The 25,041-nt window shown below is 41.7% G+C and overlaps 3 long non-coding RNA genes across 3 annotated transcripts in view; 1 reads left to right on the top strand and 2 right to left on the bottom strand.

The window, feature by feature from the left end:
* Window positions 1–9,610, top strand: part of LOC129623311 (uncharacterized) — a 28,200-nt gene extending 18,590 nt beyond the window's left edge. Inside the window, exon 3 of the long non-coding RNA XR_008700481.1 lies at window positions 7,031–9,610. This is a non-coding gene — a long non-coding RNA (uncharacterized LOC129623311). The remainder of the gene's footprint in view (window positions 1–7,030) is intronic.
* LOC129623310 (uncharacterized) overlaps window positions 1–25,041 on the bottom strand; it is an 81,755-nt gene that overhangs the window by 25,005 nt on the left and 31,709 nt on the right. The gene's annotated exons all lie outside the window — the stretch shown is intronic.
* The window catches only part of LOC129623312 (uncharacterized), a 34,064-nt gene continuing 22,009 nt past the window's right edge, over window positions 12,987–25,041 (bottom strand). The window contains exon 4 of the long non-coding RNA XR_008700482.1: window positions 12,987–13,299. This is a non-coding gene — a long non-coding RNA (uncharacterized LOC129623312). The remainder of the gene's footprint in view (window positions 13,300–25,041) is intronic.

Here is a 25,041-nt window from a genome sequence, read left to right as displayed (position 1 = left end):
CAAAAAGTCATCTAAACAAAGTCACCAAAACAAAAAGTCTCTCTAAAGTCATCAGGACCTAGAGGTTGCTAAATCCAATAAACATTTTTCATACCTCAATCCTTTTGACCTTTAGTAACACTGAAATGTTGACTCCTCTAGGCTTCAAGGCTGCCCCCAGCCTCTCATGTATAAATACTGTTGCCAACTTCTCTCCTCTCCTCGACCTCCAGACCTGGGGGAACCTCAGGCTCAGTCCTGGGCCCTCTTCTTTCCCTGCATCCCACATGCTTTCCTTTTGCTAGGGAATCCCAGACACATCTCAGATACTATCTTTCCATCAGTGACAATCAAGTTCATACCCCAACCCAGATTTCTCTGAGCTTCAGGCCTATGTATTCAACCATCTGCCATTGACATAGATGGCTCGTAGGTACCTGGTATTCAAGATGTCCAAACTTGAATTCCTGTCATGAGCCTTGCAATTGGTATTTTCATGTGTTTTATTCCTCAGTGAATTGCCCAAGCCAAAAATCCTGCATTCCCTCTTGTGCTTAGCTGCTCAGTCACGTCTACCTCCTTGCAACCACATGGACTATAGCCTGCCAGGCTCCTCTGTTCATGGGGATTCTCCAGGCAAGAATACTGGAGTGGGCTGCCATGCCCTTCTCCAGGGGATCTTCCCAACCCAGAAATCGAACCAGTGTCTCCTGCCCTGCCGGCGGATTCTTTACTAGCTGAGCTTCTGGGGCAGCCTGGGCCTTCCTAGTTACTACTATCTATTCTGCCGCCCAAAAGGACCCACTGTTTGCTCTCCATCTCCATCACCATCAGGTCAACCACCATTTTCTATCACCTAAAGCAGAATGATGTCCTTTCCTTTCCCTTCTTTCTTGCTTTTAAAAACAAAAAGCTTTTAAAAAGCAAAAACCTGATGATTCTTAACCCTAGACATACATTAAAGTAACCTGCAGAACTTAAAAAAAAAAATCACTAATCCCCAAGCCTCATCCCAGAAGAAGTTTTAAAAAAAAAAATTCTGGGTGTAGACTCTAAGCATCCTTACTAAAAACTTCCCAGTTAACTCTAACTCACAGCTAGGATTGAGTCACTGGTCTAATTGGTCTCCCCACATCCATAATGGCTCCACTCTGTTTTCCACACAGAAGCCAGAGAGGGTCTTTTCCATCATCAGATCTCATCATGCCAGTCCCCTTGCTCTTAGGATAATGGTCCAAGCCTTCTGGTCCTGCCTCATCTCATTCTGCCTGGCTCCTATAGCCTGCATGCTCTATCCACTCTGAATACCTTCAGATAGTCTGCACCATATGCTCTTTCTACTTCAGGACTGTCACCCGGGCTGTCATCCTCCTAGAAGGCCTTACCTGACTAATCCCCACTCATCCTACAGGAAGCAGCTTAACTGTCTCTTTGCCAGAAAGGCCTTTCTTAATTCCCAGATCACATGGGCCCCTCTCCTCTTTTACCCCATTTATGCTCCCACAGCTCCTTTCTCTTCCCCTTCACAGAATTGGCACAATTGTGAAGATAGTTATCTATGTGGTTTTTGTTTGTTTAATTTCTGGGTTTTTTCCACTAGAAAGAGAAAAAGATCTTGTCTGCCTTGTTATTTTCTGCTCTGTTGGCATTTAACCCAATTACCTGGAACCTAGTAGGTTTTTAATAAAATTTTACAAAATGGTAATAAAGAACTTCATGTTCCTTCAGGCCCCCTAGTTTGGTATGTATTTTCCATCTGCAAGGAATGTACCAACCGTGTTCACAGCCTCTTCAGTTTTTTTTCCCTGGAAAATTCCTACTTATCCTTCATGATCCCATTAGAAAAGTCCTTCTCCACAATTCCTTTCTGATTCCCTCTGGCAGGAATTAGTTTCCTCCTCCTCTGTAAACCAATAGTCTTTTCATTCTTACAGTATTTTTGCTTATGGACCTTCTCCCTGTTGTAGCTAGACCTCATGATCACGTCTCTGTCTTCTGGTGTTGAAAATTCATTTGCTGGATGAATGAACAAATCAATGATGTAGTGGTATCACTTTACTTAATTGTAACTTTAAGGTAGTAAACACATATATGAATTGCTCTACAACATAGGTGCTGGTCATATGTAAAGTTCTTGTGTTGCATTGCTCTGGCCAGAGCTTTTGGGTTTCTTCTCTTGGGCTTCTCCAGGTCCAGAGCAGTTCTCTAATGAAGGCTGCTGGGTGGGCTTCTGGCATAGGGAAGGCCATAGGACTTTCTGCCTCTGGGGGTGGGAAGGGGAGATAGAGTCTCAGCCCCATTTCCCCACTCTCATCCCATTATTGGTGAGCTGTATTCCTGGGGGAGCCTGACTCTGCTTTAGGCTCTGACTTGGAACACTGAATTGTTCAAAGCCAGCAGACCGATTAGGGCTGTAGGTAGAGACCAAGGCCAGGATGGAGAGCAGGAGGGTCCATCCTGGACCAAGGATGAGAAATGAGGAAGAGATGCTTCATGACCAGGCTCCAATTGCCCTAGAATGGGAGTTTCTGGTATTTTCCAGCAGCTGCTCCCTCTATTCCAAGGCCCTCAGCCTGAGGAAGGGCCTCCGCACCCTCAGAACTCCTCGTGTATGTATGTGAGGCCTGGCCCCGGGCTGCTGGGCTAGAGGACTGCTGTGTTGGTTCACCTCTGCTGACCAAGTGGAGAGAAGCAGAAGCAGGGCAGGGCTGGGGCAACCATCTGGGGAAAGGCAGCTGAGGCCCCTCCCAGCACAGCCCCACCCTGGCTGCCCTCAGGCCCTCTTTCTCTTCCCTTGACCAGGTCCACTGCCTGCATTACAGAGATGACATGCAGGCAGGCAGTGCCTTACCACCTGTCAGGTGTTAAGAACAGTCCTGGAGATGGGCAAGAAGCACCTTTTCCAGGGCAGAGAGTTGGAGCAAGGTTGACATTGGGGATGATATTAGCAGTAATAGCTAAATTTTACTGGGCATTTCTAATGTTTCAGGCTAAAGTACTTGATACAAATTGTCCTATATGAGAACCTATGTCTCCTCACATGCCTTCTGAAAACCCTCTGCCTGTGGTGAATGCAGGGCCAAAATGTACATGAGGCATTTCTTTGGGCCACTTTGACCCTCTGAGCCTCTCCACTTCTGGGGCCCTTGGCCATCAGTCATGCTCCAGCTGCTTCCAGGGTGACCAGCCCAGCAGCAGCTGGGCCAGCTTGCAGTGGGCACGATCTTGTAAGACCCTAGACCAATGGAGACAGGAGACAGTGGACACATTTCTCCCCTTCTTCCCCCATGAATGGGCTATCCTGAAATTCAGAGGTTCATACAAACTCTAGAAGATGGACCTACAATATCAGCAATCAATCTATTCAGTCTAAGTGGGGCTAGTTCAGAAGCAAGCACATGTTGGCTATCCTGGCTTCCCACCTCCCCACTCTTTCCACTTATTCTTGTTTCTCAAGAACCATATTCCCTAATAAAGCGGTAGGATATCAGCATGCACCTTGGTCTCTGCTTTATGGGGTACCCAGGCTCAGGCAGGCTAGTGGTTAAACAGATGTGAATGTACATCCCTTATGCAAAGGAAAAAGTAAAGATTGCTGGAGAATTCCAGGCTGAAGAACCTGGGTTTTGTTCTGTGATGAGAGGGAGCTGAGATGTACAGCAAGATAACTCTCACAGGTGGGAGGAGATTAGAAGTGAGAAAACAGCTGCTCAGGCAGCAGGTCAGGTTGGTGGTCGTGCCACTAGTCAGGGGAGAGAGAGGCTTCTCGGGTGACTCTGGGGCACTTACTAGTCTGGTGGTCTGTGGTCTGCTCCTTTCTGGAAGAAACAGGGGGAGAGGGCAAGAAATGAGGCCCTAGCTGTAGAGTCTCACATATCCTTAACCCATACATCCTGCTATCTGAGAGCATCCCCCTGATTCTCTGGGGCCCCACTATCATTCACCAACATGGATATTTCCATGCTTTGTCAAGTGTAGAGGGTTATAGATGGCCATCTCTGGTATGAGACCCTGAAATCCAATTCTGGTAAAACATTGCCTGAAATGACCAAACATTTCAGAGGTGCTTCTCTGAGTTCTGAGCTTTTTACCCCCCAGAACAGGGTAATCTTAGCCCTCATGTTACCCAGGACCCCAAAAGAAGGACTTCAGATAGGACTGCCAGTTAGCTTGCACCTGATAGAGCTTCCTTGGTTCAATCCTGCCCCGTTGGCCTTGACTTCATCCCTCAGGGCTTTGGCTGTTCTGCTTCCCCATCCTGACTCTACTCAGTGATCACCAACAGGCATCACGGAAGCTTCCCTCACCATCATGATGGTTCCTGTTGACACAAAGTTTATCACCCACAGCCATAGCAGGAAGTTCCAGAATCTTAGATTCTGACTGCGTGCATGACCAAGCTTTGGTGGAGGAAGAGCTAATTCAGTTTGAACAAAGTAGGCAGAATTGCATGCAACTGGGCCTGCACTCACACCCAGGATCTGGGGAAAATCTCTACCCTTTGGATGGCTCAGAACTCCCAACTTGCTTACATTCTTCACCCAAAGGTATAAAGAAAATAGCTTGATTAGTAGGAAATAATGCAGAGAACATGATGGCAGAGGAGTCGGTGGACATGGAGTACATCTCTCTCCATGGATACATCAGGAATACACCTTCAGACCCAGAAGTGCATTCAGAACACCAGCTGAGGATGGACAGGAGTACCTGACCAGTGGAAAAGAATATATAGGACCACGCAAAACTAGGTAGGATGAAGGAACTAGGGGGAAAACAGGAGTGTTAGTAGGATTGGACCTGCCCTCCACGGGTGGGGGAATTGAAGCAGGGGTCTGATTCCCACATCAGGGCAATTGTCTGAGTCAGAGGAGAAGCATTTAAGGCTAGGGATCAAACAGCTGATCTGTGGCAGCCTACATAGAATGAGAATCAGACAGTCCTTGCCGCAGCCATACATACCCTGGACAGGGACGAGAGTCCTCTGGAAGGCGCAGAGGCTAGGAGCTGGAATTTAGGGAGGGTGAGGGCTGCTGTTGACTGCAGAGAGATGGATCAAGGGGATGTGAGGGAGGAGATTGTGGTGGGAAATGCCTGCTTGTGGAGGAAAGCTGGGCAGACATGGAAGCAAGGCAATACTGCTGAGTCACGTGTAGGAGGTGGAGCCTTCACCATAGCCTCTCTCTCCCCACACGCCAGCATCAGCAGCTGAACAACAGAGAGGCTGGCCCATCAAATGCCTGACACACCGAACTTCAGAGTAGGACCCCACCCAGAGTGCTCCTTTAAGTGCCTGAGGCACCGATCTACCGAGTAGGACCCCAGCCAGGGGTGGGGGGCCCTCTATGTGCCTAAATGGGTGGAGCTATGGAGAAAGACTGGCTAAAGAGGCCATCTGATCGCCAGCTACAAGAGGCTCAAAAAAAGACAGATAGGGTCATACACAACTCCTGGGGTGGAGGCAGTCCGTGTCCCTGCATACTTTGCGCCACCAGGGTCCCCACAAGCCAAGCAGCTGCACCACCTTCACTCCCAACTCTAACTGGGGCACAGCTGCCACAGGCAAAAAGAAAAATCTTGGGTCTATACACACAGGGTCGCTTTGGTCATGTTCATCTCTTTGCGACCCTGTAGACTGTGGGCTGCCAGGCTTCTCTGTCAGAGGGGTTCTCCAGGCAATACTGGAGTGTATTAGCCAATACTGGTTGCCATACCCTTCTAGAGCACTATATTTCCTGCTGCCCTAGCCGCCAACTCCCCTGAGTACTGGTGCTGCCAGAACCCCTGCAACCCAAGCAGCTGCACCATCTCCATGCCTGGCCCTCACAGGGATAAACCCAAGTCCTCCAAGGCAGCCTCAGGAGCAAAACCCAGTGGCCAACCCACATGTAGAGGTGGAAATAAAACCACAATTGCAACCCAGGGGCAGTGTGGCTAAGGAAGAAGACCCCAAACCTTCCCACCAACTGTACCAGCTGCAGGTTAAATCCACACGATCAACTAGGCAGACTCTGTGTCTATGGAATATATAAAAGGACATTGAGAGTTCCCATAAAAGAAAATGCAGTAGTTCTGATAGCTGTGGACATTGGAGGCAAGAACACACAGGAGCAGGACCAGATGAGAATCTGAGCTGCCCTCACAGCAGGTCCAGAGATCAGCACAGTGTTGGAGGGCACCCTAGGGAGGCGAGGTGGACTGTGACTCCCAGCGAGGGAAAGGACGCTGACGGCAGTGACTCAAGAAAAACATTTATAATTCTTGTGTTTTCACTTGTTCTATAGATTCTTTTGGATTTTTCTTTTCTTTTCTCCCCCCCCCCATTGTGGTTGTTGATTTTATTGGCACAATGAAATCTAATTAAGCTTTTGAACGTTTTATTCCCCACCTCAGTCACATTTTTTATGGTTGTCATAAACCTCTGCCTCTACGTTGGGCTTCTGCAGTTCTGTGGAGTTTCTTTTTTTTTCTTTCTTCTTCCTTTTTTTATTTTTTATAATTTTACTTTTTACTTTTTTTAAACCTATTTTATTTTTCTATACTTATCCCTTTGTTTGCCTTTCCTATTGTTCTTTTCCCCTTGCATTAATCTTTAATGTATATAAATCTTCTTCATCTACCTCTATTTAACTTTGCATATCTATTCCTGCTTTCTTTTCTTTCCTTCCTTTCCTCTCAACATATTTGTTAGTTTTGATTTCATTGCTTTATTCCCCACTTGGCACCTTGCTTTAGTTTTGTTTTCCAGTTTGTGCCTTAGTTAGTTTTGTTCTTAACTGGTAAATATAATTTTTCATTTCCTTTGTTTGCTGGGTCAGTCTACTATACTTTATTTTTGTTGGACTGTTTTGACTTTGCTTATGGGTATATATGTATATGTGTATATTCCATTATTTTAATTATTATTTGCCTGATTTTGTAACTGCCATCTGTCTGGGGTTCATCTTTGGTTTCTTTGTCTGGGGTTCATCTTTGGTTTCTTGTTTTTGGGTATTTGTTTTAATCTCATTTAATGCCATAAAAAACCACTTGTGGAATCTTTGCTCCTGACCAGAGATCAAGCCCTGAACCTTTGGAGTGGGAGCACTGACTCCAAGACCCTAGACTACCAGAGAACTAACCCTAGGGAGTATCAGATAGTGAGAACTCACACAGAGGAAACCACCTGAATACAAGACCAGGCATCACCCAACCACCAGTAGCACCCTGTGCAGGATGCCTCATATAAACAACCAACAAAACAAATATAGACCCAATCATCAGCAGACAAGATTACCACCTCACTCAGCCTTGCCTGTCAGAGGAAAAACAAACAAACAAAAAACTCAGCACAAATCTCACCCTATGTGAAGCTCACACAAACCACTGGACCAGCCACAGGAGGGCAGAAACCAAAAGGAAGAAATAATTCAATCCTGAAGCCTGGGAAAAGGAGACATCAAACACAGTAAATTTTTTTAAAAAATGAAAAGGCAGAGAAATACCACACAAATGAAGAAACAAATTAGAAACACAGAACTCCAAATAAATGAAGAGGAAGTAGGCAAACTACCTAAAAAAGAATTCAAAATGATAGTACAGGTGATCAAAAACCTTGAAAACAAAATGGAGAAAATACAAGAATCAATTAACAAAGACCTAGAAGAATTAAAGAATAAAAATACAGAGACAAACAACACAATTACTGAAATCAAAAATGCTCTGGAAGGAATCAATAGAAGACTATCTGAAGCAGAAGAACAAATCAGTGAGCTGGAAGATAAAATGGTGGAAATAACTTCTGAAGAACAGAATAAAGTAAAAAGAATGAAAAGAACTGAGGATAGTCTCAGAGATCTCTGGGACCATATCAAATGCACCAACATTTGAATTATAGGGGTCCCGGAAGAAGAAGAGAAAAGGAAAGGGTATGAGAAAATTTTTGAAGAGATTATAGTTGAAAATTTCCCCAACATGGAAAAGGAAATAGTCAATCAAGTCCAAGAGGTGCAAAGAGTTCCATACAGGATAAACCCAAGGAGAAACACACCAAGAAACATACTAATCAAACAAACAAATACTAAACACACACACAAAAAGAATATTAAAAGCAGCAAGGGAGAAGCAACAAGTAACATACAAGGGAAACCCCATACGTTTAACAGCTAATCTTTCAGCAGAAACTCTGCAGGCCAGAAGGGAATGGCAGCATATATTTAAAGTACTGAAAGGGAAAAATATACAACCAAGATTATTGTACCCAGCAAGGATCTCATTCAAAATTGATGGAGAAATAAAGAGCTTTTCAGACAAGCAAAAGTTAAGAGAACTCAGAACCACCAAAACAGCTTTACAACAGATGTTAAAGGGACTTATATAGTCAAGAAATACAAGAGAAGGACAAAATCTACAAAATCAACCTCAAACAATTATGAAAATGGGAACAGGAACATATATACCAATAATTACTTTAAATGTAAATGGGATTAAATGCTCCAACAAAAAGACACAGACTGACTGAATGGATACAAAGTCAAGACCCATATATATTCTGTCTACAAGAAACCCACTGCAGACCTAAAGACACATATAGACTGCAAGTGAGAGGACTGAAAAATATATTCCATGCAAATGGGAAGCAAAAAAAAGCTGGAGTAGCAATCCTCATATCAGACAAAATAGACCTTAAAATAAAGAAGATTACAAGAAATAGGAAGGACACTATGTAATGATCAAGGGATTAATCCAAGATGAAGACATAACAATTGTAAATACATATGCACCCAACATAGGAGCACTTCAATCCATAAGACAAACACTAACAGACATAAAAGGAGAAATTGAAAGTAACACAATAATAGTAGGAGACTTTAACACCCTACTCACACCACTGGACAGATCATCAAAATAGGAAATTAATAAGGAAACACAAGTCTTAAATGATACATTAGATGAGATGGATCTCATTGATATCTTCAGGACATTCCATCCAAATGCAGAAGAATACACCTTCTCCTCAAGTGCACATGGAACATTCTTCAGGATAGACCACATCTTGGGTCACAAATCAAACCTCAGTAAATTTAAGAAAATTGAAATCACATCAAGCATCTTCTCTGATTACAACGCTATGAGACTAGATATCAATTACTAAAAAAAATGGTAAGAAAGACAAACACATGGAGATTAAACAACACATTTCTAAATAACCAACAGGTTACTGAATAAATCAAAAGGGAAATAAAAAGATTTCTAGAAACAAATGACAATGAAAACATGACAACTCAAAACCTCTGGGATGCAGCAAAAGCAGTTCTAAGAGGGAAGCTTATAGCAATAGAATCCTACCTCAAGAAACAAGAAAAACATCAATAGACAACCTAACTTCACACCTAAAACAACTGGAAAAAGAAGAACAAAACCCCCCAAAATTAGTAGAAGGAAAGAAGTCATAAAGATCTGAGCAGAAAGAAATGAAAGAAACAACAGTAAAGATTAATAAAACTAAAAGCTGGTTCTTTGAGAAGTTAAAATTGACAAAGCTTTGGCCAGACTCATCAAGAAAAAAAAAAAAGAATCAAATAAGCAAAATTAAAAATGAAAAAGGGAAGGTTACAACAGACAATGAAGAAATACAAAGGATTGTAAGAGACTATTATGAACAACTATATGGCAATAAAATGGATAACCTGGAAGAAATAGATTCTTAGAAAAGTTCAACCTTCCAACTGAACCAGGAAGAAATAGAAAATAGAAATAGAACAACCCAACTACAAGCACTGAAACTGAAGCTGTGATCAAAAATTTCCCAAAAAACAAAAGCCCAGGACCAGATGGCTTCACAGGAGAATTCTATCAAACATTTAGAGAAGAGCTAATGCCTATCCTTCTAAAACTCTTTCAAAAAATTGCAGAGGAACACTCCCAAACTCATTCTATGAGGCCACCATCATCCTGATACCAAAACCAGACAAAGATAACACAAAAGAAGAAAACAACAGGCCAATATTGTTGATGAACATAGATGCAAAAATCAACTAAATTTTAGCAAACAAAATCCAGCAACACATCAAAAAGCTCATACACCATGATCAAGTTGGGTTTATTACAGGGATGCAAGGACTCTTCAATATAGGCACATCAATCAATATGATACACCATATTAACAAATTGAAAGATAAAAACCATATGATAACCTCAATAGATGCAGAAAAAGCCTTTGACAAAATTCAGTACACATTTATGATTAAAACTCTTCACAAAATGGGCATAGAAGGAACTTACCTCAACATCAGTTCAGTTCAGTTACTCAGTCGTGTCTGACTCTTGGCAACCCAATGAACCACAGCACGCCAGGCCTCCCTGTCCTTCACCAACTCCCGGAGTCTACCCAAACTCATGTCCATTGAGTTGGTGTTGCCATCCAACAATCTCATCCTCTGTCGTCCCCTTCTTCTCCTGTCCTCAATCTTTCCCAGCATCAGGGTCTTTTCAAATAAGTCAGCCCTTCGCATCAGGTGGCCAAAATATTGGAGTTTCAGCTTCAACGTCAGTCCTTCCAATGAACACCCAGGACTGATCTCCTTTAGGGTGGACTGGTTGGATCTCCTTGCAGTCCAAGGGACTCTCAAGAGTCTTCTCCAACACCACAGTTCAAAAGCATCAATTCTTTAGCATTCAGCTTTCATTATAGTCCAACTCTCACATCCATACATGACCACTGGAAAAACCATAGCCTTGACTAGACAGACCTTTGTTGGCAAAGTAATGTCTCTGCTTTTTAATATGCTATCTAGATTGGTCATAACTTTTTTTCCAAGGAGTAAGCATCTTTTAATTTCATGGCTGCAACCTCAACATAGCAAAGGCCATATATGATAAACCTACAGCAAACGTTATTCTCAATGGTGAAAAACTGAAAGCATTCCCCTTAAGATCAGGAACAAGACGAGGGTGTCCACTTTTGCCACTATTATTCAACATAGTTCTGGAAGTCCTATCTACAGCAATCAGAGAAGAAGAAGAAATAAAAGGAATCCAGATCAGAAAACAAGAAGTAAAGCTCTGACTGTTTGCTGGTGACATGATACTGTACAGAGAAAACCTTAAAGATAGTATCAGAAATTACTAGAGCTAATCAGTGAATTTAGCAAAGTTTCAGGATACAAAATCAATACACAAAAATCACTTGCTTTTCTATATACTAACAATGAAAAAATCAGAAAGAGAAATTAAGGAATCAATCCCATTCACCATTGCAACAAAATAAATATCTAGGAATAAACTTACCTAAGGAGACAAAAGAACTGTACAAAGAAAATTATAAGATACTATTGAAAGTTATCAAAGATGATATAAACAGATGGAGAGATATTTCATTTTCCTGGGTAGGAAGAATCAATATTTTGAAAATGACTATTGTACCAAACACAATCTACAGATTCAATGAAATCTCTATCAAATTACCATCGACATTTTTCACAGAACTAGAACAAAAAATTTCACAGTTCATCAGATCAGATCAGTCGCTCAGTCGTGTCTGACTCTTTGCGACCCCATGAATCGCAGCATGCCAGGCCTCCCTGTCCATCACCAACTCCCGGAGTTCACTCACTCTCACGTCCATCGAGTCAGTGATGCCATCCAACCATCTCATCCTCTGTCGTCCCCTTCTCCTCTTGCCCCCAATCCCTCCCAGCATCAGAGTCTTTTCCAATGAGTCAACTCTTCGCGTGAGGTGGCCAAAGTACTGGAGTTTCAGCTTTAGCATCATTCCATCCAAAGAAATCCCAGGGCTGATCTCAGTTCATATGGAAACACAGAAGATCCCGAATATCCAAAGCAGTCTTGAGAAAGAAGAATGCAGCTGGAAGAATCAACCTCCTGACTTCAGTTTATACTACAAAGCTACAGTCATCAAGACAGTATGGTACTGTCACAAAAGCAGAAATATAGACCAATGGAACAAGACAGAAAGCCCAGAAATAAACCCATGCACCTATGGGTACCTTATTTTTGACAAAGGAAGCCAGAATATACAATGGGGCAAAGACAGCCTCTTCAATAAATGGTGCTGGGAAAACTGGACAGCTACATGTAAAAGAATGAAATTAGAACACTTCCTAATACCATATACAAAGATAAACTCAAAATGGATTAAAGACCTAAATATAAGACCAGAAACTATAAAACTCTTAGAGAAAAACAGGCAGAACACTCAATGACATAAATAAAAGCAAGATCTTCTATGATCCATCTCCTAGAGTGATAGAGATAAAAACAAAAGTAAACAAGTGGGACCTGATTAAACTTAAAAGATTTTGTACAGCAAAGGAAACACTAAGCAAGGTGAAAAGACAACGTTCAGAATGGGAGAAGATAATAGCAAATGACACAATTGACAAAGGATTAATTTCCAAGATGTACAAGCAGCTCATTCAACTCAATACCAGAAAAACAAACAACCCAAACGAAAAGTGGGAAAAAGACCTGAACAGACATTTCTCCAAAGAAGACATACAGATGGCCAACAAACACATGAAAAGATGCTCAACATCACTCATTATTAGAGACATGCAAATCAAAACTACAATGAGATATCACCTCACACCAGTCAGAATGGCCACCATCAAAAAGTCTACAAACAACAAATGCTGGAGAGGGTGTGGAGAAAAGGGAACACTCTTGCACTGTTGGTAGGAATGTAAATTGATACAGCCACTATGGAAGATGGTATGGAGACTCCTTAAAAAACTAGGAATAAAACCACCATATGACCCAGAAATCCCACTCCTAGGCATATATCCTGAGGAAACTAAAGTTGAAAGAGACACATGTATCCCATTGTTTATTGCAGCACTATTTACAACAGCTAGAACATGGAAGCATTACTCAGCCATAAAAAAATGCCTTTGAGTCAGTTTTAATGAGGTGGATGAACCCAGAACCTTTTATACAGAGTGAAGTAAGTCAGAAAGAGCAAGATAAATGTTGTATTCTAACGCATATATACAGAATCTAGAAAAATGGTACTGAAGAATTTACTTACAGGGCAGCAATGGAGAAACAGAGAGAATAGACTTATGGACATGGGGAGAGGGAGGAGAGGGTGAGATGTATGGAAAGAGTAACATGGAAACTTGATTACCACATGTAAAATAGATTGCCAGTGGGAATTTGCTGTATGGCTAAGGAAACTCAAACAGGGGCTCCGTATCAACCTAAACAGGTGGGATGGGAAGGGAGATGGGAGGGAAGTTCAAAAGGGAGGGGATATATGTATATCTATGGCTGATTCATGTTGAGGTCTGACAGAAAACAGCAAAATTCTGTAAAGCAATTATCCTGCAATAAAAAATAAATAAAAATTTTTTAAAAAGGAAATAATGCCTACACTGTAGTCACTCAAGGGGGCTCTGAGTTGTTCTAAGCTCTTAGATCTCCTCCTGGCTTGGGAGACTTGCTGACCAGACACCTCTTCCAGTCACTCCACCCACAGCTCTCCCTGTGGGTACTTTTCTAGAAGCCAGTCCTGCCCTGACATGGAGACAAAATCACTTTCATCCTGATGCCTTCTCTTCACTTTCCCCACTGGCTTCCCTTACAAGGCTGAGTCACAGTGAGTGCTGGGGACTTCAGGTTCCCCACTCTACAGCATTTCATGGAGGGAGGAGATCTAAGCTCCCCCGCAAGGCAAAGTACGGGAAGAACACTGCTGACCCCTTTCTCTGTTCATCGCTTCCAACCGCCTGCCTTCTTACTGCTCCCATGGCCATAGAGAGGGCTTCTCCCAGTAGTGCGATGATGGTATATTTTTTCCATCCATTTTTTTTTCCAACCTGTGTATGTCCATATTTTAATTTGATTTCCAATAGACAGAATATAATTAGAGATTGCCTTTTAAAAATCCAGTCTGACAATCTCTGTTTTTTTAATGGGACTGTATACACAATGTGTTAACACATTTAATGTCATCGTCATTACGGTTAGTTTTGTTTCTTTGCTTGCTTGTTTGTTTTTTGGACACACCACACTGCACGCAAGAACTTAGTTCCCTGACCAGGGGACAGACATACACCCCTTGCGTTAGAAGTGCAGGGTCTTAACCACTGGGCTTCCAGGGAAGTCCCTGCTATTTAATTTAGTTTTAAATTCACCATCTTCCCTTTGTTTGCCACTCGTCCTCTGTATTTCCTATTTTCATCTTTTGGGTAGACTGGTTTCCATACTTCTGTTTTATCTCTTATGCTGGTTTATGACTATCTATTTGTTTTGGTTTTTTTTTTATGGCTTCTTCGGGGTTTATAATGTACATCTTTAATTTATCACAACCCACCTTCAATTAATATGTCAATTCACATAAAACCCGAGAACATTACATTTCATTTGCATCAGCCCCAGGCCCAGCCTTTTGTGCTACTCATGTCAAACATTTTACTTGTATGTATGATATAGACTCCATAATGCATTATTAGTTTTACTTTAAACAGCCAAGTGTCTTTTAAAGATGTTTAGAGTCTAAAGCATTCTTTTCATGTTTTGTTTTTTAGTGTTTACCCAAGTATTTTGCCCTTCAGTTCAGTTCAGTCGCTCAGTCGTGTCCAACTCTTTGCGACCCCATGAATCGCAGCACGCCAGGCCTCCTTGTCCATCACCAACTCCCGGAGTTCACTCAAACTCATGTCCATCGAGTTGGTGATGCCATTCAGCCATCTCATCCTCTGTCGTCCCCTTCTCCTCCTGCCCCCAATCCCTCTCAGCATCAGGGTCTTTTCCAATGAGTCAACTCTTCACATGAGTCGGCCAAAGTATTGGAGTTTCAGCTTCAGCATCATTCCTTCCAAAGAACACCCAGGACTGATCTTCTTTAGAATGGACTGGTTGGATCTCCTTGCAGTCCAAGGGACTCTCAAGAGTCTTCTCCAACACCACACTTCAAAAGCATCAATTCTTCAGCGCTCAGCTTTCTTGACAGTCCAACTCTCACATCCATACATGACTACTGGAAAAACCATAGCCTTGACCAGACAGACCTTTGTTGGCAAAGTAATGTCTCTGCTTTTGAATATGCTATCTAGTTCGGTCATAACTTTTCTTCCAAGGAGTAAGCGTCTTTTAATTTCATGGCTGCAGTCACCATCTGCAGTAATTTTGGAGCCCCCCAAAATAAAGTCTGACACTGTTTCCACTGTTTCCCCATCTATTTCCCATGAAGTGATGGGACCAGATGCCATGATCTTTGTTTTCTGAATGTTGAGCTTTAATTTTACCCTTACCATCTCTTCATCCCTTTATATGGGACCAGATTTCTATTTTATTTTACTTTTCTTGTGCACAAAGTTCCTTCTTCAACATTCTTGTAGGATTGATGATCAATTCTTTCAACTTCTGTTTGTCTAAAAAAAATGCTTATTTCATTTCATTTTTGCAAAGATATTTTTACTATGTGAAGAATTCACAGTGTTTTCTTTGGTTCTTTAAAGAAGTTGCTCAACTGTCCTCTGGCTTGCATTGTCTCCAAAAATAAGTCTGCTATTATCCTTCTCTTTGTTCTTCATGGTTGTTCTCTGGCTCTTTTAAAATTTTCTCTTTATTTCTATTTTTAAGCAATATGATTATATAATCACATGCATCAGTGTCTTTTTTTTTTTTTTTTTCATGTTTCTTGTGCTTGGGGTCCATTGAGCTTCCTGGATCCTTTTATCAAACTAGGAAAAGTTTTTTTTATAACTATTTCTATCCTCTAATTCTATACTTCTGTTTTGGGGCTACAATTATTCCAGTATTAAGCTGCTTGAAGTTTTACTATAGTTCATTGATACTGTATGTTTTTTTCCTCTAGCCATAGTATCTAGGCTTTTATTTTTCCATCCAGTATGTTTTTGTCTTAAGCATTGCAGCTTTTTCCTTTTGTTATTTGTCTCTAGGAGTTTGATTTGGGGCTTAAAAAAAATCTTTCATGTTTCTTTTAACATGCTTATGCTTCCCTTGCTCTTCCTGAACATATGGAGGATCCTTCAGTTCATTTCAGTCGCTCAGTCATGTCCAACTCTTTGTGACCCCACGGACTGCAGCACGCCAGGATTCCCTGTCCTTCACCAACTCCCAGAGCATGCTCATACTCATGTATATCGAGTTCATGATGCCATCCAGCCATCTCATCCTCTGTCATCCCCTTCTCCTCCTGCCTTCAATCTTTCCCAGCATCAGGGTCTTTTCCAATGAGTCAGTTCTTCAGGTTAGGTGGCCACAGTATTGGAGTTTCAGCTTCAGCTTCAGTCCTTCCAATGAATATTCAGGATTGATTTCTTTTAGTATAGACTGGTTGGAGCTCCTTGCAGTCCAAGGGATTCTCAAGAGTCTTCTCCAACACTGCAGTTCAGAAGCATCAATTCTTCAGCTCTCAGCCTTCTTTGTAGTTCAACTCTCTTTATAGTCCAACTCTCACATCTTAGATAACTTTAAAAATATTCTTATTATTTCTACCATCTATACCATTTTTTCTTTCAGTTTTATTGATATATAATTGGCATACATTCATCCCTGAAGAATCCCATGGACAGAAAAGCCTGGCAGACTAATGGTCCAGAGGGTGGCAAAGAATTGGACACAGCTGAAGTGATTTAGCATGCACACACTGTATAAGGGCTTCCCAGGTGGCTCAGTGGTAGAGTCTGCCTGCTGATGCAGGAGATGTGGGTTTGATCCCTGGGTCAGGAAGATTTCCCTGGAGGAGGAGAAGGCAACCCATTCCAGTATTCTTGCCTGGAAAATCCCAAGGACAGGGTAGCCTGGCAGGCTACAGTCCATAGGGTTGCACAGAGTCAGACGCAACTGAGCAGCACTGTGTCAGTTTAAGGTGTACAGCATAGTGATTGACTTTCATACATCATGAAGCATTTACCAGGCGAACTTTACTGAACATCCATCATCTCTTATAGACAAAAAATGAAACAAACAAACAAAAATTTTCCTTATGATGAGAAGTTTTAGGATTTACTCTCCTAATAACTTTCATATGTCACCTATAGCAGTGTTAGTTTTATTTATCATGTTGTACATTATGTCCCTAATCTTTTAGCAGTGAGTTGATACCTTTTGACTACCTTCATCTAATCCCCCGCTCTCCTGACTCTTGGACTCTGGTAATCACAAATCTAATCTCTTTTCCCCTGCTTTTGTTTCAACGCTATGCTAGTTCCAGGCGCACAGCACAGTCAGTTGATGTTTCTATACATTACGAAATGCTCCCCATGGTAAGTTTAGTTACCATCTGTCACCATACAAAGATATTACATTATTATTGACTATATGCCCCATGCTGTACTGTTCATCCCTGAGACTTATTTATTGTGAACCTGGAAGACTGTACTTCTTAATCTCCCTTATCTATTCCTTTCTTCCCCCAGCCCCTTTCTCCCCTTGCATTCATGTGTTTGTTCTCTGTATTTGTGATTTTTTCTGTTTTGTTATGTCTGTTCATTTGTTTTATATTTTAGATTTCATACATAAGTGAAGTCATACAGTATCTGTCTTTCTCCATCTGACTTAACTCACTTAGCATAATACCCTCTAGGTCCATCCATATAATCACCAACAGCCAGATGTCATTTGTTTTTAGGGCTCAGTAATACACCAGTGCGTAGGTATATGTTTATGTGTGCTCATATGTATGTGTGTATCTCACATCTTTATCCATTCATCTATTAATGGACACTTAGATTGTTTCTGCATCTTGGCTATTATAAATAACACTGAAGTGAATATATGGATGCATGTAACTTTTCAAACTAGTGTTTTTTCTTTCTTCGGATAAATATCCAAAAATGGAGTTGTGGCATCATATGGTAGTTCTATTTTTAATTTTCTGAGGAATCTCCCTAGTGTTTTCCACAGTGGCTGCACCAATTTATGATCTCACTGACAGTGCCCAAGGATTACCTTTTCTCCACATTCTCACCAACATTTATTTGTTGTCTTCTTTATAATAGACACTCTGACAGGTGTACAGTGATGTCTCATTGTGGTTTTGATTTGCATTTCCCTGATGATTAGAGATGCTGAGCATCTTTTCATGTGTCTGTTGGCCATCTGTATGTCTTTTTTGGAAAAATGTCTATTCAGGCCCTCTGCCCACTTTAAATTGGGTTGTTTATCTTTTTTTGATATTGACTTGTAGGAGTTCTTTGTATATTTTGAATATTAACCCCTTATGGATATATTATTTGCAAGTATCTTTTCCCACTCAGTAAGCAGTATTTTGTTTTGTTGATGGTTTCCTTGGCTATGCACAAACTTTTTAGTTTGATGTAGTTCCATTTGTTTACTTTTGCTTTTCTTCCCCTTGCCTAAGGAGACAGAGCCAGAAAAATTACGGCTAAGACCAATGTTAAAAAGCACACTGCCCATGCTTTCTTCTAGGAGTTTTTTGGTTTCTTTCAGGTCTTATCTTTACGTCTTTAATCCATTTTGAGTTTATTTTTGTATATGGTGTGATAAGGCAGTCCAGTTTGAATCTCACATGTAGCTGTCCAGTTTTCCCAGCATCACTTATTAAAGAGGCTGTCTTTTCCCCATTGTATATTCTTGCCTCTTTTATTATAAATTAATTAACCATATAAGCATGGGTTCAATCTGTGTCATTTCTGTATCTGTTTCTGTCGATTGGTTTTTCTCATTATGGATTTTATAGTCCTAGTTCTTTGATGCCTGATAATTTTTTTATTGGATGCCAGATAATGTGAATTTTATATTGTTGAATCTTGGATTTGCTTTTTATTTAAATATTTTTGAGCTATATCCTGGGACTCAGTTAAGTTACTTGGAAGGAATTTGATCTTTTGAGACTCGCTTTCAAGTTTTTTAAGTGAAAGTGAAGTCACTCAGTTGTGTCCGACTCTCTGCGACCCCATGGACTATAGCCTATCAGGCTCCTCCGTCCTTGGGATTTTCCAGGCAAGAGTGCTGGAGTGGATTGCCATTTCCAAAACAACGTTTAGTCTAGGGCCAATTTTTCCCATTACTGGGGCAGGAAGTGAGGTGCCACCAGTGATTTTTAAGCAATAGAGGGACATGATAGGATTTACATTTAAGAAAACTTCTCCAGGAGCATGTTGAAGATAGCAGGGGAAGGCTGGGGAGGGCAGGGAGAGACCCAAGGCAGAGGCCACTGCCTGTCTGGACAAGGCAATAAAGAAGATGGAGCTCTGGAAGCAGCCAATACAGGGATCAGATAAGTCGGGGTTGGGATTGATGGTGCTTCATGTGAGCACAGTAAGCCGGAGAAGGACAAGTTTGAAATAACGGAAGGTTTCCTATTTGGGCTTCTGGTGGGGTCAAAGGAAATGAGATCCATATGAAACCATCAGAGGGGTTGTCAGAGGCCGGGAGTTTCCAGTCACCCCTTCTGAGACTCTGTCAGAACCAGATGGCTAATTCCAGGACCCATGCAACCTGATGCTTTTCCTCTGGGCATCTGTCTATGGGATGTTTCCTTTGCTGGCTCAAAAGAACATCAGTAACAAATCAAGATGCTGAACATCCATGATTTCTCCTGCCTATGACATGAATTTCTCCTGCTCAAGGGGAAGATTTTTCTGTAGAAGGGTACCATCTTGTGCCCAGCAGAGCTTGGCGAATTAAAGTCTTTTATATAGCATGGCATTTTTATATGTTACAATGCCTCAAATTACATTAATGTCTTTGGTGCTGCAACTACGTTAGTCTAGGATTGTTTCTCTCTTTCTATTGGGAAAAATGTTAATGAGGAATTCATAAAATATTTAAATGCCTCCAGTTCTCATTGAGCTATTCAGAGAAATGTCCTCCAGGCCCCCACCAGAGTCTATGTTTAGTCCCAATCTGTGATTCATCCTCTATTCTGGTTTTCAGAAGAAAACATTTCGTCATAAACTACCTACCACACATTTGCCCCCTTCCTTTGATGCAGCAGCATGCTTTCTGGCAGGGGATCTGAGACCATTAATCACGTGTACTGTTGGAACTATGATTCCAACAATTTGCGGATTGCAAAGTACTTTGTCCCAATCCAGGAATCAAACCAGGGTCTCCTGCATTGCACGTAGATTCTTTACCAGCTGAGCTACCAGGGAAGCCTATACCAGGGTAAAGAAAGAGTTAATTTTTTTAAAAGTTCAGCAAGTAAGACTCTCACTTCCTTTCCCTCCCACCTTCCTGGGCTGTGGATTTCACCAAGGGTAAACCAAGTGTCTTTAATTAGCTTGCCCAAATAACGAAGTATTTCCCACCCTGTCAGAGGCCCAGGAAAGCCATGAACTTGGGCTGCTTGCAAGGGCTCTTGTTCCCACCCCATTCCCCCCACCCCGGGATAAGAAACATTTGGGGCTCAAATCTAACAGCTGAAGAAAACGGAAATTATAAAAAAGAAAATCTTCGCAGTTCATACACTTTGCAAATTGTTGGAGCATTCTCTCATTTCCTCTATCTTCTGTGTATGTTTCAAACATACGTGCATACCCAAATAAGCCAGCTAAATTTATTAGCAAAGTCACATTCAGGGTTTGTTGTAGTTCTTAATAGAAATTATTGGTAAACAACAACAGAAACGTTAACTGAAGACAACAAAGATCCACCTCAATATTAAACGCTCTCTATCATAAGGTGCAAAATTCTTAGACAAAGTATTAAACTATTCTTGTGTATGACTGATGTCACACAAATGATTTGAAAAGATGCAGGCCCTGCCTCTGACTTCCAAAGCTAGGAAAATGCTAACTATGGTCTTTGTCTCCAAGAACTAAATAGGCAGTTCTTAAATGATCCCAAATACCAAAACATGCCCAGGCTGCATGTCTTCAGCACTGCAGCGGAAATTTCCAAAATAACAAACCCCCAAACATTTAATTTTCAATAGTTCCTGGATATGTTCAAGCCTGATTCTGTACAAGTCTGTGGTAAAAGAACAGAAGAATCTAGAAGGAGCAATAAATGGGGTGGGATAGAGAGGTAGGAGAAGAGTAATTATGAGGATAGGAGAGCACTGAACTAGAACAAAATTCAAATGATGGGGTAAAAATAGGAACTGTCTCCTAAAAGGTTAGCAAGAAACAATATCTTATTAAAAGATAATTTTCAGAGAAAGGTAAAACCATGGCTTGTATACAGATATGAAAAATGTACGTGTTCAGGAATTTATTTTCCTCACAATGTAAGAGAAGCAGGCAGATGTTCATAGAGAAAGTCAAAAGTACACATATTTATATTGAGTAAAGGAATGTTGAGGTGAATTGAAGATAAATGGAGATAAAACTGGCCTTAGGAAAGTTAAACCCCTAGCAAGACAGGGTTTACATACAGTTAGCCCTCCTACCCGTGGGGTCCATATCCACCAATTGGACCAACTGCAGATTGAAAATATTTTTTAAATTCCAAAAAGCAAAACTTGACTTGCTAAACACCAGCAACTATTTACATAGCATTTACGTTGTATTTACAATGAATTACATAACATTTTCATTGTATTAGGTATTATAAGTCATCTAGAGATGATTTAAAGTATATGGGAGGATGTGCATAATTTATATGCAAATTCTGTTCATTTTACAAAAGAGACTTGAGCATCCATAGATTTTGGTGTCTGCTGGGGTCCTGGAATCAGTCCCTGGGAGTACCTGCTGACAGGGACAACTGTTATCTATCAGTTACTTAGAATTTAGAGTCTTGCATAATAGCTCAGAGACAATACACACAATAATCTGATAACCTGATAGGGTGTGCTCTAGTTTTCCACTGGAACAAAAAAAAATAAGTTTCTACAATATTCATAAAAGTTCGTTAAGGGGAAGTTGGGTTCTTTGAGGGGAACGCCCCTTCCCGGAGCGGATGATGCCAAGGAGCGGTTAAGCCCATAAAGAGGGAGGGTTGGGGTATTGGTGGGAACTTCTCAGGCAGGGGTTGAGTCAGAAAACAATAGACACAATCTAGTAATTTTATTATTTATCAGCTTGGTTGCTTCACACATACACACATACATACGCATGCACACACGATGTGGAATTAGAATATGAAAGCTAGGACAGCCCTTCTTGACCTGCCAGTCTGGGTTCTACATTTCACAGATAAGAAACCTGAGACCACGGGCTGCGATTTGCTCTCTCTATGTCATCTAGCTTCTTAATGGCTATGAGCTTGGTTCTTAAAGCTTGTCAGCCTAGTGGCCATGACTGGTTGAGGATCTAAGACCCCTTCACCCCACCTCACCCCATGTAGGCAAAGTTAGCATAATTGAAGTGTATTTTTCTGGGCATGAGTGTACAATGTTCATCACATAGGTGATTCTGGCTTTACATTTTACCCAGCAGTACACAAAATGCTCATCTAAATCCATTAATAGTTACAATAAACATAAATGAAGTGTGGCCACCTTCATAGAATTTTCAAAAGGCCTTTTTTTTGGAGGAAACATTTTAATAGCTCACATCTTTTAAATTAAAAAAAAAAAAAAGAGGCTAAGAAATTTGAACAATGCATTCCTTCTCCCGGTAACCAGTGGAGGCATTCCAAATCATTCCATTGTCCTTCTAATGTTAACTATTTCACACATCTAAGCCTTGAAAGGCTGATAGAAGTCTTCAGTTGTGAGAATGGGAAGAGCAGGAATATGGTTTAATTCCTCGGTTTCTTGTGCATTTTCTCTTTCAGACCCTTCCCGTCTCTCACCCTGTCCCTTCACACTGTAGAGAGGAGGTGCTTCTTTCCTTTAGCACACCAGCAAGGGAGACTAACAGGATCCAATGGGCATTAGACTGAAAGAGATTTTTTTAGGATTCCAGTTGTCAGCAATCCCCTCTGCCTCCCCACTTTTTGTTCCCTCCCTGAATCCAGGGCTGTGATGGAGAGCCAGCTGTAGAAACTAAGTCAATGAGTAGAAGAAATTGACAAGGAACCAAATGACAATGAATTGTAGATATTGTGGTCAAGAAGAAGGACTTGTAGTAAATCTAATGTATCTATTCTACCTCAGTGATTATTAGAGCATCCCAAATCTTCTGTGAGCTGATTCCTCCAGCTCAGTATTTAAGATAAGGCTTAATCTACAAACCACAGACTGCTCCCCTCAGAAAGACACAGATCAGGGCTGAGAACCACTGAGAACTACCCAGAGGCGAGTGGACATTATTGGGGCAAGGGGCAAGGACAAGACGGAGGCTTCCAAGGATGTCCCAAGTGCCCTTCATTTGGGGGACACGCTATATACCCCACTTTGTGATTACTATCTGCTGTAGGTGAACTTTGCATTAGAATGTGCAACCCTGGCTCCTCTCTGCGCCTCTGGCTTGGGTGCTTGGGGGATTCTGTCACCCACTGAGATAGGAAAGGCAGGAGAAAGAGCAAACTTTGAGGGAAGAAGATATTGAGAGGAGGTTTGGACACAGAGAATCCAGGGAACCTAGGAGACTCCCAAAGACATGTGTCTTCTAGACCAGAGAACAGAAGAGTCTGGAATTCAGAAACCATCTATTTGTAAGCCCATCGAGTGCCAGTCCTGGGTCAGAGTTTCCCCTCAGGCAGATGAGCAGTTGGGCTGACCCTGCCTCCACTGCTGCTCATGAGCATTTGGTACAAGGCAACTGACTGCAAGACCGCCACAAGTACCACAGAATAACTTGCTGTTGTTGAGCCTTACTTCTTGGGACACTGTGTTCCATGTGGGTGAGTGGGATGCTCTGATTCATCCCACGAAGGCTTGCTGCATTTGCTGCTGCCATAGTCCAGTAGCTGGAGTTTCTGTCCCTATTAGGCTGGGAGTGGCTGTATAAACCATCAGTGGGTGATCTGTTTTCACCTGGCACATCATTCACTGATGATTTCAATCAGTTACACAGCCAAGAGAAAAGAGGGAACGTGTGGGCAGGACGTTGAGTCACGCCATATATCTGCCCTCTGAAGACACAAAAATGCCCACTTTGTGCATCCTGAGTGGTTCTGTGCCAGGTTCCCAGATAAACATCCTCCCAGAGACTCCTCCTTCCCATTTCCTTTCTCTTGCACTCAGCCTCAAGGGCCCAATCATTCACTCCCAGAGCTTGGTGTTTAAAGAAAGGGGACCAGACCACAGGAAGCAGTGAAACTGCATATATAACCCTAATATGGAACTGAAAGACCTGGGTTCAGGTCCTTGCTCAGGTTCTGATGGGTTGCATAGTGTCTATCTTGTCTTTCTGACCCTGCGTCTCCTCATCTGAAAATGGAAATGATGCTCTTAACTGCTAATGGTCTTCTGACAACTAAATGAGATGATGTATTTTAAGAACCTGGTACATATCATGAGCTGACCTTTTGGGGTGTTCACATTTTATCTGTTTCTCTTCTAAGCTTTTTACCTATTTATGAACTCATTTCATTTTTACAACACCCCATCACCATCCTAAGGTACAACTATCTTTATCTTCTAGGGGAAGAAAGTTGATATTCAATGAAGTTAATTAAGTTGTTTAAGATCCCAGAGCTAAGAACTGGCAGAACAAGAAATTTCCATCACTCAAAAGTATGTGGCTCAAAAGTCCACATTCCTGATGTTGATATCAATGGTTCTCAAAATGTGATCTCCAGGCAGCAGTAGCAACAACATCTGGGAACTTGACCAAAATGCAAATTCTCAGAACCCACCCCAGAGCCTAGAGACTCAGAAATTCCAGGACAGAGAAGCAGTGAACTGGTTTGACAAGCACCCTGGGTGATTCTGATGTTTGGTAAAGTTTGAGAACCACTGCTTTACGGTATTCATTCTACCTTCTTAGCAGATAACTGAACCAGTTAGATCCCTGCTTGTCCCCTGGTCTATACTATGCATTAATATTAGGCACTTTGTGTGTTATTGTCATTTAAGGCTTGCAAGAACCTCTCAAGTCTGGTTTTCCCATCTATCCTCATTCTACAGACAAGGAAGCCTGGACCTGGGGAGCAGCAGTGTCCTGCCTGGTGTACCCCATTAGTAACGTCTGACTCCACAGTCATGCTCCCCGCTACTCCCAACACATGTGTTCCTCACAGCTGGCTGTCATGTCACCCTCAGCTCCCTGCCCCTGTCCCATCCTCCAGTGCCTC

This window comes from Bubalus kerabau, chromosome 11 (assembly GCF_029407905.1).
Source record: "Bubalus kerabau isolate K-KA32 ecotype Philippines breed swamp buffalo chromosome 11, PCC_UOA_SB_1v2, whole genome shotgun sequence".
NCBI lineage: Eukaryota > Metazoa > Chordata > Mammalia > Artiodactyla > Bovidae > Bubalus > Bubalus kerabau.
Note: the sequence above shows the minus strand (reverse complement) of the source record. Positions and strands in the feature narration are given on the sequence as shown.